This window comes from Saccopteryx bilineata, chromosome 5 (genome assembly GCF_036850765.1).
Source record: "Saccopteryx bilineata isolate mSacBil1 chromosome 5, mSacBil1_pri_phased_curated, whole genome shotgun sequence".
Lineage (NCBI taxonomy): Eukaryota > Metazoa > Chordata > Mammalia > Chiroptera > Emballonuridae > Saccopteryx > Saccopteryx bilineata.
In genome coordinates, this window is record NC_089494.1 from 103,056,231 (window position 1) to 103,075,086 (window position 18,856).

Here is an 18,856-nt window from a genome sequence, read left to right on the forward strand (position 1 = left end):
ATGATTAAACAAGAGAAGGGGTCAATAGATACACAACTAGTTCTGGGTCATTATAAAATAAGAAGTGTCAGACTGCAATGTAGTTAAGAGGATGCAGAATAAAGTATAATCATTCCTGGTTCTGGACAGCAAAGACAGCTCATGAAGAAGGCAGAATTTATTCTGGGACTGGAAGGCCAAATAAGAAAAAAAAAACCAATGCTGAAGCCATTTCAAGCCAAAGTAATAGTTTGAAAAAAAGGCACTGAGACAAAAAAGTCCATGGGATTTACAAGGAAAGATGTCACTGCATTCAGAAGGCTGATATGTGTACATGGCTTATGTGCGTGTGCACAAGAGCAGGTTTATAAAAAATATAGAGATGGGGAGTATGAGAGAAAATGGAGTTAATATGTAGGTTTGGGAAAGATAAAAGACTATTTTAAAAAGAAGGGTTTTAGAAAACCAGTAAACTAAGTAGAATGAAACAAAATGGAACAAAGAGAAGCCTTGATTAAATTATTATTCCCATGGTTTTTAAAAATACTATTATGAAAAGACATAGTGAGAAGCCACTGACCTACAACCCATTCCCTGTCCTCCTCCCCAAACATGATGAACTGTTTCAGTATTTAGTTCCTTGTGCTTACCTTCAAATATATAAACAACATGTGTATGGTATTACTTTTTATTAACTCTAGACATTATCTATTGACATTCTTCTATAATTGATGAGAATTTACTTTGCACCACTGTTCAAATTTTTATAATTATATTGATATTTTGATGTGGCTTACTAGTTATTTAAAACTTTATGTAACTAATTTCTTTTCAGTCCCACTGCTCACTTCTGTCTTTCATCAGACCAGCCACCAATGTTCTAAGGAGTTACCCTGGGCAGATGGCTTCCTCTTCTACTGTCACCCACATTCCTGCTAAGTTAAGTCATGGCTTCCTGTGATGTCATCACCTTCTCAGCCCTTCAGTCTTTGTCCATTGTCTCCATAAATGAATTTAGATCTCTCATCTACAGATGGTCCTCTCCTTTTGTTTTTGACAAGGAATTAGGGCTGTTAAAATTCATGTCTATAATTTTAAGAGATTAAGGAAAAAAAGGAAGACCAACACATCTGTACATTTCATGATCTTGACTTGGAGGTTAAATGTGTATGGAATCTTTTCCATCTCCTCCATTCATTGGCTGTCCTTCTTTAACCTGCTCTGTATCTCATAGAAGGAGTATATCATCCATCTGCTTATCCATTGGTTTCTGGTTGGGTTTGACCAATGGGGGATGGGACACACAGTGGAAGGGAAAACGATGATGAGAGGAGAGAGGAAAATCTAGATTTCATCTTCTGGATCACCACAAGTTGGCCCCCTCGTGCTATGAAAAGCCACAGGTCTGTCAGTGGCACTCTCCTACAGCTACTTCCTCTGAGTTCTACTGACTATTCCTGCCTCTATCAGCCAGCAGGATCTGGGCTGTCACTAGCTCAAGTACTGGAAGTTTCTATTCATCCTTCCATTGCTTTGTAAATAATCAATTGAATTTTCTCCAGTTGCTCCATTTGAATGAGTCATCTTTTTTCCTGACAGCAAATGATTATACAGTCAAATGACAGGTGTTATTAATATTTGACAGAGGAATTCTATAATTGGTTCCTTTTGAAATGTACCATATTTCTACATGTATAAGACACACCTTAATTTTGGGGCCTGAAATTTGAAAAAAAATGTGTTATATAAAGTTATTGAACTCAAGTTTTACTCATCATAAAATTCATACAACTCTTCATTACTGTCAAAACTCCCATCCATTAGCTTGTTCTCATCTGTGTCTGATAACGAATCATTGTTTTCAACAATGAGTGCAAAAAACAACTGCAAAAAGGCAGGAAATGCAAGTAAAAAAAATCAACCACCACTGTATAAGATGTACCCAGTTTTTAGACCCCAATTTTTTTGGAAAAGGGTGTGTCTTATATATGGGGAAATATAGTAGTTAAAGAATATAAAAAGAAGAGATTAAAAGGAATAAAAAGTATAATTAAAACATTTCTGCATTATATTAAAGATATATTCATTTGAGTAGGAATACTTTTTATAAATAATTATGCCTTTAGGAAAATTTCAATTCCCTGTCTCTCACGTTAATTCCAATTATACTGTACTTATTCTGAAAATTATTGTTTACTGTTAAGATGTACACATGTGTGTGTGAGAGTGTGTGTTTGTATGTATGTGTGTGTTCTTCTGTTCCAAGTGTTATCTTAGGAGATGAAAAATGAAGACTGAAGACAACAGAAAAAGTGAAGGGATGCCTTTACTCCACACTGAGAGAGAACACGAGCAGTGCTTCTTCCTCACAGTGCATCCACACATGCACACCATACACACAAACCCACGCACAGTGCACTCACACACAGGCATTCTGCTTTACGGTGCAATTCCAGGTCAAGTAATTCAAACTTTGGAAAAAATAGTTGCATTATTTTCATGCTCTATAAGATATTAAGGTGAAAGTTGAGAAGGGGAAGACAGTGTCTTTGCAGGTAGAAAAAACTTGTTTTACAAATATATCTAAAATGTAGTGGAAGTTTTCAGGCATTACAACCTTAATCTACATCACATCCACTTATGGGCATTTTGCAGAGAATAGCTCATGTTATTATAACAGTTTATGAGATTGATATTATTACTATCATTATTTTTATTCACATTTATAAATAGAGGGAGAAAGAGATAATGTACACAAAGTCTTCTAACTAAGATTAAAACTGCAGATAAACAAACATCAAAACCCATGATTTTTTTCCCAAGGGAGACTTCATAATAAGACAAAGAGAAAGAGAGAGGCATACAGGAAGGAGTCCACATAGCAAGTCCCCTGTTATTCCCAAAGGGTATCTCTTCTTTCTAATAAATTCATCAAAAGCACCCTATTGGCAGAAGGCTATATGTGTCAAGAAAAACACAGATTTTGTGGGGCTTAGTGAGTGATGCTTCCAACATCATTAGGCCTATGAAAAAATAACAGTAAGTTAAGAGTATCTGTTTGAAAACATCTTCTATTGCTCAAGCATGATTATGGCTAATAAATAAATAGTTTAAATTCAATTTTGACTCATGCATATTTATTATTACTAAGTCTTCAGGCATAATTAAATTGTTATAGTCAAAAGAATATTTATAAAAGATGGCAACTTAAAGATCAAGAATTATATTGAACAGGAAATATATGAGTGGGCTACAAACGTGGAGGAATTTTAGAGATTCTCTGTGAAGGTCTAGCCAGGCTTTCTTGGAAAGAAGGTAGCAACAGTGGGGAAAAGCAGTAGGTAAGGAGCATCTTGGTGTGATTCATGGCCAGGTGAGCTGGAGTGCACTGTACAGAATGATGAATCATGAGGGTTGAGCCCTCGTGCAAGGTTATTCAATAGCTATTTGAGGTACTGAACCAACTCCCTATGTTTCCAATTGATTTGAAATGTGAGAGCAGGGGAACAGCAAGTAGAGTATGGTAGAGCATGGTGAACATGAGCAAGGAGGACAGGAGAAACAGAGTTGGATATATACAGCCACGGAAGGATCTTAAAGGCAAGTGGCTGTGCAAAGTAGATGCAGATTGACATTTATCAGTAATGCATGGCAGCTATTTCAACACCAGTCTTCAGAATTCTGATGGTAGCCTTTTAATAATATGGCCTCTCTGCTTCTCCCTTGTTTCTCAAATATCTCCATTACTATTGGTTTAATAAATCTCAATGGTTTATTCTTGGCTTATTGCCTTGTAAGGTGCGGTTCTCACCTGTGCTCTGTTCTGCCTTCCTACTTGGTAACTTTTCCAGGTTATCATGAAACTAACAAAATTTTAAAAAATTTGCTGATTAGCCCCCTCTCATTGATCTTGAAGCAAAAGGATGGCATCAATTGTATTTAAGACTGACAGCTGTCAGAAGGAATAGGGGTTAAGTTCGTGGGTAAAAATGGTTAAGGGATTAAAAAAAATAAAGCCCCTCATAGACACAGAAAATAGTAAGGTTATTATTACAAGAGGGAAAGGGGGTTTGGAGAGATAGAAGAGGGTAAATGGGGGATAAATGGTGATGGAAGGAGACTTGATTTGGGGAAGTGAACACATTACAATATAAAGATGATGTATTATAGAAGTATACACTTGAAACCTATATAATTTTACTCACCAATGTCACCACAATAAATTTTAAAAAATTAAAATATATATTCATGTCATAAAAACAACCACATATGAAATACTTCATAAAGTTGAGTTACAACCGTAGTACCTATAAGACTTCAGGCAATTCTGTTTATCTTGCTAAGCTCAGATTCTTTGGCTGTCAAACAGGCCAAATAAAAGTGTCTATTTCACCTGATTGCTGTATGAATTAAAAGAGTTACTGCTTGCAAAGCGTCTACCATTTGCCTGATACAGGAAGTCTTCTCCAGCATGATATGAGTTCAGTAGAGATGGTGAAGAGAAAGATTTAAAAAATAGAAGAAAAGCTTCAATGGTTGAGGCTGTTTCTAATCAAAAGAAAAATATGACAAACTCTTATTCAGTGCTGGGTCTTGAGCATATTGTGAGTACCTAGGACACCATGAATTACGTAAAATAATACCATGCCCCTGGTAAAACTAAACTTCAATTGCGAGGCACTGGGTACCATCCATTTTTTTATACCATTGGAGAGAAATAAATAGAGTGATCACACATCTTGTTTGCTCAAGGAAGTCCAAGTTAATGCTTGTTATGCTGGCTTGAATATTAATAGCTCATACACTCACCTTCAGAGTTGCCTTAATTTATATGAAACATCATATGAACCCTCAGAAAAGACCACCACAGCATGTGAATATAAGAATATACACATTTTGTTTTTCACTGCAGCATCGGGTTGCATTTCAAATGTGTAGAAAAGGTAGACAGCACTGCAGTTCTTAAAATTATGTATTCAATGTGATGATTACTGGGCCTTTTCATTTCTTGCCACAGAATTCTACTTGTGATAGTAGTTCATGCATCTAAAAAAGACTGTTATATGTCCCAAGCACACTAGCTCCTGAATCATTAAATCAAAAATTAAAGGGAAAGAGAATATAGGGCTTATCTCAAAATAGTCAGCTGGAGCTACTTTACCTATTATTATGATAGAAACATCACAAATAAATACTATGTAACCAAAGAGAACTGGTCTTTACTCAAAGTGGAGTGAATATGAGGAGCAAACAACTTTCACTTGGCAAAAATCCCAAATGGTCATTAAGAAGTCTGTCTCTAAGTCAATTCTACAGACAGAGATTGTAGTAGGTTAGGCAGCCTGAGTTTCTTTTACATTAAATTCCCTAAAAAATACATTCTCTCTACTCCCTAATTATACATAAGAGAATACTCTTTACTACTTTATTTACAACTACTATTAAGATTCAGAGTTGATTCTCTTTATAAAAAAGGCATAAAACTAGGCTTATCCACCAGCTCAACTATCTCCCATTTAAATTTGGGGAAATAGATACTATGACTGAGTTCTTAGAGAGAAGCACTTACCACATACATTGTTGTTGTTGTTGATGAATATTTATCGGGTATCTCTTCCAGGTAGGACACACACTTATGTGCTGTGTGTTATACGGAAATGTACATATATCATGCATTATTAAATCTCCCAGTGCAGCGGAAGAGAAACTTGATGGATGGATAACAATGTAGGTCTCTATAATTTTATAAGCTTTCAGAAATGAAAATATAAACTTTGTATTTGTTATCCAAAGGCCATCGACCCACTATGCTCTCTTTTTGTTCAAGGATAAATTAAGGGCTTAAGTGGTGAAAAATACATGTCCTAACTAAAACTGTGAGTGGGAAGTTTTCATATACTCCCTTCCTATTCATCTTGATGTTCTATATAGAGAGCAGATACAACAAAAACAGTCTCCTCCAGAATTCCTGCCCAGCCTAGACCTCCAAATACTTCAAAATGAACACTAAGCTTAAACACACACACACACACACACAGAGAGAGAGAGAGAGAGAGAGAGAGAGAGAGAGATGGAATTAAACAAAACTGCATAGCTTTTCTGATAAACTCTCCGGAATGTTGAAAATAGGCTCCAGGATATCCAAATACTTCTATCATTTCAAAATGTTGCCTGAAAAAAATGTATTCTATATTCTTAACTTTTCATAATCATCATTCATTTTGCAACACAGGCCAAATTCAGTGGCTCTGGCAACAGACAAGACCTCTGGGGCTCTGATTTCTAATCCTAGCTCATTACAGAACTGCTGTATGACCTTGGGCAATGCACTTAGCCTTTCAAAGCTCCAATTTACTTGCTTGTCCTCTGTGGGTAATTCTGTGAAGCCTACTCATGGGACAGCTGTTAGGAATGCCTAATTAAATTGGATTTAAAGCATTTAGCAAAGGTAATACGTATACAACTAACTACTAAACTTAAAATTCTATATATAAAAGTCCTTAACATATACATATTTCAGAAGGAATAACTCATGCTTATATCTGCATAAACTACCCAAGATGACAGTTCAAGCAAATAAACATTTTCTTTCTGTGGCAGGTACCACACACAAACTGAAGTCAAGTCTATGCAATAGTTCTAATTGCTAGGGACTATCTCCAATATCATCTACTTTCTACCCTCAAACACTGCTGCTTTTAAAACATCTCCAATTTGGAGAGCTAACCTTATCAAATAGTAACAGTCTTTGAGTCTGGCCCTTCTTGTCTCTAAATATAATAACTGAAGGTTAGGCAGCCTGAGTTTCTTTTACATTAAATTCCCTAAAAAATACATTATCTCTATTCCCTAATTATACACAAGAGAATACCCCTAATTGAATTACCCACAGTTAATCTTGAAGTCTACTTGACCCATGAAGAACTTAAGCATAGCTGCAAATTACAATCTCAAGGGAGGCTTTTATAGACTCATCCTGGCAACCCAAACCATTTAAATCAAAATCTCTGGTATGTGAAGCCCAAGTATTGGTGTGTTTTAAAAATCTGCAGGGCAGCCTGACCAGTGGCTAGGACATTGACCTGAGATGCTGAAGTCACAGGTTTAAAACCCCAAGGTTGCCATCTTGAGCACAGGCCCACCCCTTGAACAAGGGGTGTTTGCTGGAGCATGGGATCATCAACATAATCCCAGGATTGTTGACTTTAGCCCAAAGGTTGCTGGCTTGAAGCCCAAGGTCATTGGCTTGAGCCCAAGGTTGCTGGTTAAGCAAGGGTTCACTGACTAGGTTGGAACCCCCTGGTCAAGGCATGTATGAGAAGCAATCAAAGAACAACTAAAGTGATACAATTAGGAGTTGATGTTTCTCATCTCTCTCACCCTTCCTGTCTCCCCCACCTCTCTCTCTCTCTCTCATGCATGCATGAATGCTAAAAAATAATAATAATAAAAATAAAGAATAAAAAAGTCTCCAGGGCAGAGGATCATTGATTTAGCACATTTAAAGCTAGCATCTCTTATTCATCCAATATGTGAAACAGGAAAAAGAAAATGTGGCATGGTTAACCAAGCAAGAGAAAACAAATGAGCACCGGCCAAATCATTACTGCTCTCAACACATTCAACACATTTAAAAAATGCAAACTGCCCCCTAGCTAAGTACATCATAATGGGTATAATTGGAAGTGTGTATTCTAAATGAGGAGGGTTAACAACACAATTTATAAAGACAAATTGCACTTGTCTTTTTTTCTTGCCAATGTGTGTGAAATGACGCATTTATCGCCTCTCGCCCCCGCCATGCTGACCCCTTATTGTTTTAGCAGATGAAATGTCTGGTGCTGCCTGCTACAGGGCTCCCTAAGGCGCTGCACTCCATCATCACTGATACTGAACTATGCTGCAACACCATATCACAGTGTATATAAACAGATCTTTGAGGGCACAGATGTCATCTAAGATACAAGCTCAAGATATTGCCATCATTATTAGGCATGGATACTGAACTATATATTAGAAAAATCCTTTTAAATAACCCATGTTGTCATAATGTATTAATGCTTTATGTCTTCATGGCATGAAAAGATGCTATTCCTGCCAGCACTGAGCTGACAACTAGAGGACAGAAAGCCTTCCAGGTCGAGCTTACATGTCAGAGCCTAGTGAGGACACAGCTCAGAAATGCAGGTAGAGACTTCAGCTCCTCAGATTCTCTGTTCTCACAGGATATTGCTTGGCCATTTGCAGTATGGAGACCGCCATGCTCTAAATGTTCCACCATTTACAATGGCTCAACCTCATAAATCCGGATTTCTGCAACTCTTTACAGTGTCCCATCCAGGATGTGTCAACATGTAAAAACTGGTGTGGGAAACCAGTCAGAAACGAATAACATGCACGACACTAAAGTTTTTGATTAGGGGATAGTAGCATGGCATGTTTAAAGAAAATAATCTGTGCAGGCAAGCCAATTAAAATAAAGCTTTTCATTTCTAACTATAAATTTTATCACAATGTAGACAAAGACTTTTATTTATTTATTTATTTATTTATTTTAATTTTTTGTGACAGAGACAAATAGAGTCAGAGAGAGGGACAGACAGACAGGAAGGGAAAGAGATGAGAAGCATCCATTCTTTGTTGTAGCACCTTATTTGATCATTGATTGCTTTCACATACGTGCCTTGACTGGGGGGCTACCGCAAACTAAGTGACTCCTTGCTCGAGTGAGCAACCTTGGGCTCAAGCTGGTGAGCTTTGCTCAAACCAGATGAGCCCGCGCTCAACCTGGCGACATCAGGGTCTCAAACTTGGCTTTTCCGTATCCCAGTCCGATGCTCTATCCACTACGCCATCACCTGGTCAGGCAACAAAGACTTTTAATTATCCCTTTTATGCTTGAAGCACATGTTATTGCTGTCTTGCTGTCTTCACTTTTTTGCAGCATTAACATAAAGTCACTGGCTCTTGAAATAGCTTTTATGACTTGGTGCTGATAAAATCACATAACATTTTAGAATCAGTGACTCTGGAATCCCAGGTCTGTGAACTTGGAAACATTACTGAGCCCCGGGTGCCAAAAAGGGAAATAATTAAAATACCTTATTTGGGGCTTTGAGAAAGAAAAATAATTGGAATGAATATATATCCATTTATATATAATGTATATATAAAGTAGTTAGTTCAGGGTTTAGCACCTGGTGAGTATATGAAATTGTTAGTTGACAGACAGTCAAGTGTGGGAATGGGTTAAGTGTGTTTTTACTCTCTCTTCATGGAGTTAATCCTATGCTTTCTCTGAGACTGAACAGAGGCCAAATCTTTCCTAGTCTTTCCCACTCCATCCTCAGCCAAACAGCCCTTTTCCATGTTTCTCTGTCAGCAAAAATCTATGCTTCATTCTGTTGTCTTCTTCTCTTTTTCTGCCTCCAAACAGTATATATTACAGTTCATTAAACCTAGCCAACAACAGCAAATGATTTTTGAATATATGAAAAGTCTATACCAATGAAAGTTATCATTAGATGAACACATAGCATATCATATATATATATGTGTGTGTGTGTGTGTGTGTGTGTGTGTGTATATATATGTATATTTATTTATTTATTTATTTATTTATTTTTTCCTTGAATGACCGTTTGGAGACATTAATTTCTATCAATGAGGCAAAGTACCAGAGCATTGCTCTGGTAGGGGGCTTGCTGAGTGGATCCCAGTTGGGGCACATCTGGGAGTCTGTCTCTATGCCTCAATTAAACATGTCTATATATTTTTTTTTAAAATAAATTTTTATTTTAATGGGGTGACATCAATAAATCAGGGTACATACATTCAAAGAAAACATTTCCAGGTTATCTTGTCATTTAGTTATGTTGCATACCCATCACCCAGAGAGAGATCGTCCTCTGCCACCCTCCATCCAGTTCTCTCTGTACCCCTCCCCCTCCCTTCCCCCTCTCCCTCCTTCCCTCCCCCCACTCCCCATAGCCACCACACTCCTGTTCATGCCTCTCAGTCTCGCTTTTATGTCCCACTAATGTATGGAATCCTGCAGTTCCTGTTTTTTTCTGACTCGCTTATTTCACTCCGCACAATGCTACCAAGACTCTACCATTCCGCTATAAGTGATCCGATGTCACCATTTCTCCTAGCTGAATAATATACCATGGTGTATATGTGCCCCATCTTCTTCATCCAGTCCTCTATTTTTTTTAAAGTGATTAAAAGCCTTTAAGCAAATTCTTGGCCAATACAGCAAGAATCCATAAATGAGTAGTGTCCTTAACATGTTCCCCAAGTCCAAGTTGGCCCCCTCACCATGCCAAATCCCTGAAAAGTGCAACCCAACCACAGTTCAGTCTGTTAGGAGCTGTCACAGGGAGCAGGAGTCCAGGAAAATTCCCCACAGGAAAAGTCCGTATGGCACTGGAATTGTTGTCACCATTCTATACTTTGCAGCTCATGTCCAAGTCCCAATGACCACTGCTTCTAGCTGGTAATGATTCAGGTAGACTGGAAAAAGCCATTTGCAGCATGCGTGGATATGGAGCTTCTGTTCTCCTCTGCCTGGAGAGTTGAGACCAGGTTGCTTTTCCCTGGAGCTCTGTGACTGTGGCCTGGTAAAGAGAACCTTGGGATACACTAAGCTGGGTGGCACAGGTAAATTCATATTACAAGTTGGCAAAAGGAGGAAAGAGAGCTCTAAATTAAGAGTAGGTCCCAGCCTGAAATATGAGTGGGGCATTGAGGTAGGAAGAATAAAGGAAACACTATATATTAAGCAAAGCAACAGAAAATAGGACTATCAACACCCACAACAGAGATCTTTGAGGGACGAATAAAAAACCTGACTATTCAGGCAAAACATAGTTAAGTGGCCCTTGTGCAAATGAGATCAGTTTACCTGCTTCTTGGAAGAAATACCCTAGGCTCGTCCACAGTGTCGTAGATGGGGTCGACGGCCCTGGGCACCTTCAGCCTTCAGTGGCAAACCCCAGCATTCTGGGCAAGGTTAGGTCATAGGTGGCTGGAGCAGGCCTGGAAGAGACTGAACCCTCCCTTAGAGGAGCGAGGGGGAAGCCAACCTTCCAGTGTCCCTGTTTCCTCACAGCAGAGGTGTGTAAGCCTGGCAGGCTTTAGCTCAATGACCTTCCTTTCCACTATTGAAGCAGGACCCAGATGGCATCCTATGAGACCCCTTTGGGGTGTTGGAGCCTTTAAGGGTGTATCCTAAAAGCTGGTAGTTCCCCCTGATCTCTATTGGGCTTTTTCTGTCTCTAGGTATCTTAAAAGCCATTCTCAGAAGATCTCGCTGAGGGGTTTGAGGATCCCCATCCGCCTATATAAATCTTTTCCATATATCTGGAGCTATTTGGAAAAAAGACAGAACAGTGTTATTAGCTAGATCTAATAAAGAAGGTAGATTTGGTGTCTCCTGTTCATCAGCTTTCAAAAGAAATGTAAATTTTTTTTTTTTTAAGTAAAAAGCATGATATGGTAGACCCGTCGGAGTCATTGGCCTGGTGTGCAGGATTCCCAGGTTCGATTCCCGGCCAGAGCACACAGGAGAAGCGCCCATCTACCTCTCCACCCCTCCCCCTCTCCCCCCTCCCGGTCTCTCTCCTCCCGCCCACAGCCAAGGCTCCACCGGAGCAAATCCACCGTGGGCACTAAGGATGGCCCCATGGCCTCCGCCCTAGTCGCTAGAATGACTCCGGTTGTAACAGAGCAACCTCCCAGATGGGCAGAGCATTCCCCCCGGTAGGCATGCCAGGTGGCTCCCAGTCAGGCGCATGCAGGAGTCTGTCTGCTTGCCTCCCCATCCCCATCCTCAGAAATATACAAAAAATAAATAAATAAAACAAAAAATACAAACAAAAAAAAATAATAATACAAAAAAAAAAGGGGGGGGGCATTCCCTTGTGCTAAAGCACCAGGAAGCATGGAGTGAGCTTGAGTATGTCCTATGAAACATGGAGCTCTATGTTTACATATAAGTCTTTGAAGAAGGAGGAACTGCTGAAATAGTTTGTCAGCATTTGTCCCTAAGACAGCAGTCTTTATAGTGGGAATACCATACGTAAATATTTGCTGTCTGTCTATAGATTAAGGGGGGGATATGGCCAATGCTGAAAAGCCATGATCTTTGTGCCTCTCCCCTCCCCCAACCCCCTCCCTCTCCTCCCCCCACCCTGTAACCTCAACACTGTTGTTCATGTCTCTGAGTCTCATCTTTATGTCCCACCTATGTGTGGAAACATACAGTTCTTAGTTTTTTCTGATTTACTTCTTTCACTCAGTATAATGTTATCAAGGCCCATCCATGTTGTTATAAAAGATCCTATGTCATCATTTCTTATGGCTGAGTAGTATTCCATAGTATATATATACCAAAGCTTTTTAATCCACTCATCCTCTGATGGACACTTGGGCTGTTTCCAAATCTTTGCTATTGTGAACAATGCTGCCATAAACATGAGGGTGCATTTCTTCTTTTCAAACAGTGCTATGGTGTTCTTGGGGTATATTCCTAACAGTGATATAGCTGGGTCAAAAGGCAGTTCGATTTTTAATTTCTTGAGGTATCTCCATACTGTTTTCCACAGTGGCTGCACCAGTCTGCATTCCCACCAGCAGTGCAGGAGGGTTCCCTTTTCTCCACATCCTCGCCAGCACTTATTCTGTGTTGTTTTATTGATGAGCGCCATTCTGACTGGTGTGAGGTGATATCTCATTGTGGTTTTAATTTGCATTTCTCTAATCATTAGTGATGTTGAACATTTTTTCATATACCTATTGGCCATCTTGTGTGTCCTCTTTGGAGAAATGTCTATTCATTTCTTTTGCCCATTTTTGGATTGGATTGTTTGTCTTCCTGGTATTAAGTTTTACAAGTTCTTTATAAATTTTGGTTATTAACCCCTTATTAGACGCTATGTCAAATATATTCTCCCATTGTGTAGTTTGTCTTTTTATTCTGTTCTTATTGTCTTTAGCTGTGCAGAAGTTTTTTAGTTTGATAAAGTCCCATTTGTTTATCCTGTCTTTTATTTCACTTGCCTGTGGAGACAAATCAGCAAATATATTGCTGCGAGAGATGTCAGAGAGCTTACTGCCTATGTTTTCTTCTAAGATGCTTATGGTTTCATGGCTTACATTCAAGTCTTTTATCCATTTTGAGTTTATTTTTGTGAGTGGTGTAAGTTGGTGGTCTAGTTTCATTTTTTTGCAGGTAGCTGTCCAGTTTTCCCAACACCATTTGTTGAAGAGGCTGTCTTTACTCCATTGTATTGTCTTACCTCCTTTGTCAAATATCAGTTGTCCATAGAGCTGTGGGTTTATTTCTGAGTTCTCTGTTCTGTTCCATAGATCTAGCTGCCTGTTCTTATGCCAGTACCATGCTGTTTTGAGTACAATGGCCTTATAATATAACTTGATATCTGGAAGTGTGATACCTCCCGCTTTTTTCTTCCTTTTCAGGATTGCTGAGGCTATTTGTGTTCTTTTTTGGTTCCATATAAATTTTTGGAATATGTGTTCTATGTCTTTGAAGTAAGTCATTGGTATTTTCATTGGTATTGCATTGAATTTATAAATTGCTTTGGGTAATATAGACATTTTAATGATGTTTATTCTTCCTAACCATGAGCACGGTATATGCCTCCACTTATTCGTATCTTCCCTGATTTCTTTTATCAATGTTTTATAATTTTCTGAGTACAAGTCTTTAATCTCCTTGGTTAGATTTATTCCTAGGTACTTTATTTTTTTGGTTGCAATGGTAAAGGGGATTGATTCCCTGATTTCTATTTCTGACAGTTCATTATTAGTGTATAAAAATGCCTCTGATTTCTGAGTATTGATTTTATATCCTGCCACCTTGCCAAATTCTTTTATCAGGTCTAGTAGTTTTTTGACTGAAACTTTAGGGTTTTCTAAATACAATATCATGTCATCTGCAAATAATGATAGTTTTACTTCTTCTTTTCCAATTTGGATGCCTTTTATTTCTTTTTCTTGTCTGATTGCTGTGGCGAGGACTTCCAGAACTATGTTGAATAAGAGTGGTGAAAGGGGGCAACCCTGCCTTGTTCCTGATCTTAAGGGGATAGCTTTTAATTTTTGCCCATTGAGTATTATGTTGGCTGTGGGTTTGTCATAGATGGCCTTTATCATGTTGAGGTATGTTCCCTGTATTCCCACTTTGCTGAGAGTTTTGATCATGAATGGGTGCTGGACTTTATCAAATGCTTTTTCTGCATCTATTGAAATTATCATGTGGTTTTTCTCCTTTCTTTTGTTTATGTGATGAATCACATTGATTGATTTGCGAATATTGTACCAGCCTTGCCTCCCCAGAATAAATCCTACTTGATCATGGTTTATGATTTTTTGTCATATATTGCTGGATCTGGTTTGCTAATATTTTATTGAGGATTTTTGCATCTAAGTTCATCAGGGATATTGGCCTATAATTTTCTTTTTTTGTGTTGTCTTTGCCTGGTTTTGGAATCAGAATTATGCTCGCCTCATAAAAGGAGTTTGGAAGTCTTCCTTCCTCTTGAATTTTTTGAAACAGCTTGAGAAGGATAGGAGTTAGTTCTTCTTTGAATATTTGGTAGAATTCACTTGTGAAGCCATCAGGCCCAGGACTTTTTTGGGGGGCAGTTTTTTGATAGCTGTTTCAATCTCATTTGTTGTAATTGGTCTGTTTAGGTTTTCTGATTCTTCCAGATTGATTTTTGGAAGATTATATGATTCAAGGAATTTGTCCATTTCATCTAGGTTGTCTAGTTTTTTGGCGTACAGTTCTTCATAGTATTTTCTTATAATATTTTGTATTTCTGTTGTGTCAGTTGTTATTTCTCCACTCTCATTTCTAATTTTATTTATTTGAGTCCTCTCTCTTTTTTTCTTGGTGAGTCTTGTTAAAGGTTCATCGATCTTGTTTACCTTTTCAAAGAACCAGCTCCTGGTTTCATTGATCCTCTGTATTGTTTCTTTAGCCTCTATGTTGTTTATTTCTGCTCTGATCTTTATTATTTCCTTCCTTCTACTAGCTCTGGGCTTTACTTGCTGTTCTTTTTCTAGTTCTTTTAGATGCAGGGTTAAGTTGTTAATTTGAGCTTTTTCTAGCTTCTTGAGGTATACCTGTAATGCTATAAACTTCCCGCTCAGGACTGCTTTTGCTGTGTCCCATAAATTTTGAGTTGATGTATGCTCATTATCGTTTGTTTCTAGGAATTTTTTAATTTCTTCTTTGATCTCAATGTTAACCCATTCATTGTTTAATAACGTGCTATTTAGTTTCCAAGTGTTTGAATGTTTTTCAATTTTTCTATTGTGGTTGATTTCTAGTTTAATGTCATTGTGATCAGAGAAAGTGTTCGATATGATTTCAATCTTCTTAAATTTGTTGAGCCCGCTTTTGTGCCCTAACATGTGGTCTATTCTAGAGAATGTCCCATGAGCGCTTGAAAAGAATGTATATTCTGCTCTTTTAGGGTGAAAGGTTCTGAAGATATCTATTAAATCGAGTTCATCTAATATGTCCTTTAAGTCTGCTGTTTCTTTGTTAATTTTCTTTCTTGAGGATCTATCTAATGATGTTAATGGGGTATTGAAATCTGCTACTATTATAGTGTTGCTGTTGATCTCGCCTTTTAAGTCTATCAAAGTCTGCTTTATATATTTAGGTGCTCCTATATTAGGTGCATAGATATTTATAATGGTTATATCTTCCTTTTGTATTGCTCCCTTTATCATTATGTAGTGACCTTCTTTATCTCTAACTATGGTCTTTGTTCTAAAGTCCATTTTGTCTGATATAAGTATTGCTACCCCAGCTTTCTTTTCATTTCCATTTGCATGAAATATTTTTTTCCATCCTTTTATCTTCAGTCTGTGTGCATCTTTTGATTTAAGGTGTGTCTCTTGTAGACAGCATATGTATGGGTCCTGTTTTCTTATCCACACAGCTACCCTATGTCTCTTGATCGGATCATTTAATCCATTAACATTTAAGGTTATTACTGATATGTAATTGTTTATTGCCATTTTTTTTCTTTAAAACTGTTTTTTTCTTTTGCTATATTCTTTTTTTCCTTTGATCTGTTTACAACAGGTCCCTTAGCATTTCTTGCAGCCTTGGTTTGGTTGCAGTGAAATCCTTGAGTTTTTTTTTTGTCTGTAAAGCTTTTTATTTCTCCTTCAATTTTAAATGATAGCCTTGCTGGATAAAGTAGTCTTGGTTGTAGGTTCTTGTTCTGCATTACTTTGAATATTTCTTGCCATTCCCTTCTGGCCTCAAGTGTTTCTGTTGAGAAGTCAGAAGTCATCCTTATGGGGGCTCCTTTGTAGGTGATTGTCTTTTTTTCTCTAGCAGCTTTTAATCTCTTTATCATTTAGCTTTGGTAATTTAATTATGATGTGTCTTGGTGTTGATTTCTTTGGATTTCTCCTTAATGGAGTTCTCTGTGCTTCCTGAACATGTGAAATATTTTCTTGCCTTAATTGGGGGAAGTTTTCCGCTATAATATGTTTAAACAAAGTCTCTATCCCTTGTTCTTTCTCTTCTTCTTCAGGAACCCCTATGATGCGGATGTTATTTCTCTTCATGTTGTCACAGAGCTCTCTTAGAGTTTCCTCAGACTTTTTGAGTCTCTTTTCTTTTTTCTGCTCTGCTTCCGTGCCTTTATTTATTGTGTCCTCTAACTCACTGATTCGATTCTCTGCTTCATCCATCCTGCTTTTAATTCCTTCCACTGTATTCTTTATTTCAGATATTGTATTTGTCATTTCTGTCTGATTCTTTTTTATTATTTCAATGTCCTTTTTTATATTTGTTATCTCTTTATTTAGGTTTTCGTAATGGCCATCTATGGTGGTTCTAATATCTTTGAGCATCCTAACAATCGTTATTTTAAACTCTGCATCTGGTAATTTGGTTATATCTGATTCACTTAGGTCCTTTTCTGGGGATTTCTCTTGGTTTATTTGTGTTGTATTTCTCTGCCTCCGCATTTTCTCTTCACAAGAGTGGCTGTGATCACGTGCTCGGGTGCACAAGGGTTGGTGGCCTTGGCCTTTGCCCTGCCCCCTTGTGTGATGTTATGCTCGGTCCTGAGGGCACTGGCAAGCACCTTTGCTCAGCTGCGGGTCTCCGCCTGTTTCCGAGCTTTCGCCCTGCCTTTGCAGGATGATCCCACTCAAGGAACAGCTGCTAGCCTTGGCTCTAGCACCAGGCAAGGCTGCGTGCCCAAGCTCAGCTTCGTAGCGGAACTCCGCCTCTTCTGGGCTTTTGGCTCCACCCCCGCGGGAGGAGCCTGCTACCAAGTCAGACCGCAAGCCTGGGTTGCACAGGCAGGGCAGGGATGTGCTCCTCTGCCCTTGCTCCGGGGCTGGTTTCTACCCTTTCTGGGTTTCCCGCCCTTCTCCCGGAGGCTGGATTACAGGCTGCCGGCAGCTGAGCTTAGCCGCTTTTGCATGCCCCCTTCTCCCTAGCCGGGCAAGATTGAGCTCACACCTGAGCCCAGTGGTGACCAGCCAGCTTCCGCCCCTGCCAGCAGAACCGCGCTTTTGTCTCCCGCTGCCGCCCGCTCTCCGGTGCGCCCTCAGCCACGTGGGTGGGGGCGTTGCAGCTCGGACCCTAAGACTCACTACCGTAGACCTGAAAGCTCCCTCCTTCTATGCGACTCTGCTCTGAATGCCGCGGGGGAGCTTGTTTGGCTGCTCTCCTGCTTCCCTTTGCTGGTATTGCTGTTTCCGGGGGAAATATTCACTTCAGCTTTGGGGAGTGACTCGTCCCAGGGGTTAGGGTGGCTATCTCCCAAAAATGTTTCTCCCTATGCCTCCTAGATTGCACTCTCTTCCTGTTACTGTGGTTCTCTCCCCTCTCCCTCCGTCTCCAGGAGCCCCGGGTGAGTGTTTGTGAGAGAGATGTTCTGCGTGGTCCCTTTAAGAAGGATCCTGGGTCTGAGAAATCAGACTCTCTCACAAACAGTATCCTGACTTGTTTCCAGCTAAATACTGTCCTTATGCTTCTTCTGGGCTCTGGGGCTGCAGGCTGGGGCTTTGTTCCTGGGGCTCAGGGCCCTTTCCCCTCTGCTAAACTCACTTCCCGCCACGCGAGTCTCTCCCTGCTGCCGCTCGCTCCGAGAAGCTGGGCAGCCCTCTCCGCGTTTCCGCGTTTCCGCTTTTCCTACCAGTCTCTGGGTGGCTTCTTCAGCATTCCTGGGTTGAAGAGTCCTTTTAGTTTAGTCCAAAGTTGGTTTTTTCAGCTGATAGTTCATAAAATTAGTTTGTAATCCACATTGGTTCTGGGAGGTAGATGCTGGTACGTCCGCCTACTCCAGCGCCATCTTGTCTCCTCAAACATGTCTATATTTTTAACTGGACTCTTTTTCTGTGTGCCATGACTGGAAATCAGATCTGGGATATGTACATGCTGGACTGACACTCTACCATTGAGCCAACTGGGCAGGGCCAATTTCAAACATACCAAATGAACTCAATGGATCTGTCGATCTTCATTAATAATTACATGGCAAGCTCATTTCAGCTATACCCCTTCTTTCTCTCACACACACAAATTATTTCAAAGAACATTTAACTATCATATAAGTTTATAAGTTTATCCACAAATATTTTAGTATTGATTTATAAAAGAGCTCATTTAAAACATAACCATAGGAACACTATCATAATTATTAAAATATTAATACCAATTATCTTAAAATATTTATAATTACCCAGCAGTCATTGGGTTGTAATTTTGGGTTACAATTGGTTAATATGACCAATTGGTTCCTCTTCATTTTCTTTTTGTTTCCTTTTTCAATACTCTTTGAAATGCTTTCAAAATATATTTTTAATT

At 39.0% G+C, this 18,856-nt stretch overlaps 1 protein-coding gene across 1 annotated transcript in view; it reads right to left on the bottom strand.

Annotated features, from left to right (window-relative positions):
* The window catches only part of THSD7B (thrombospondin type 1 domain containing 7B), a 1,096,947-nt gene that overhangs the window by 471,084 nt on the left and 607,007 nt on the right, over positions 1-18,856 (bottom strand). The gene's annotated exons all lie outside the window — the stretch shown is intronic.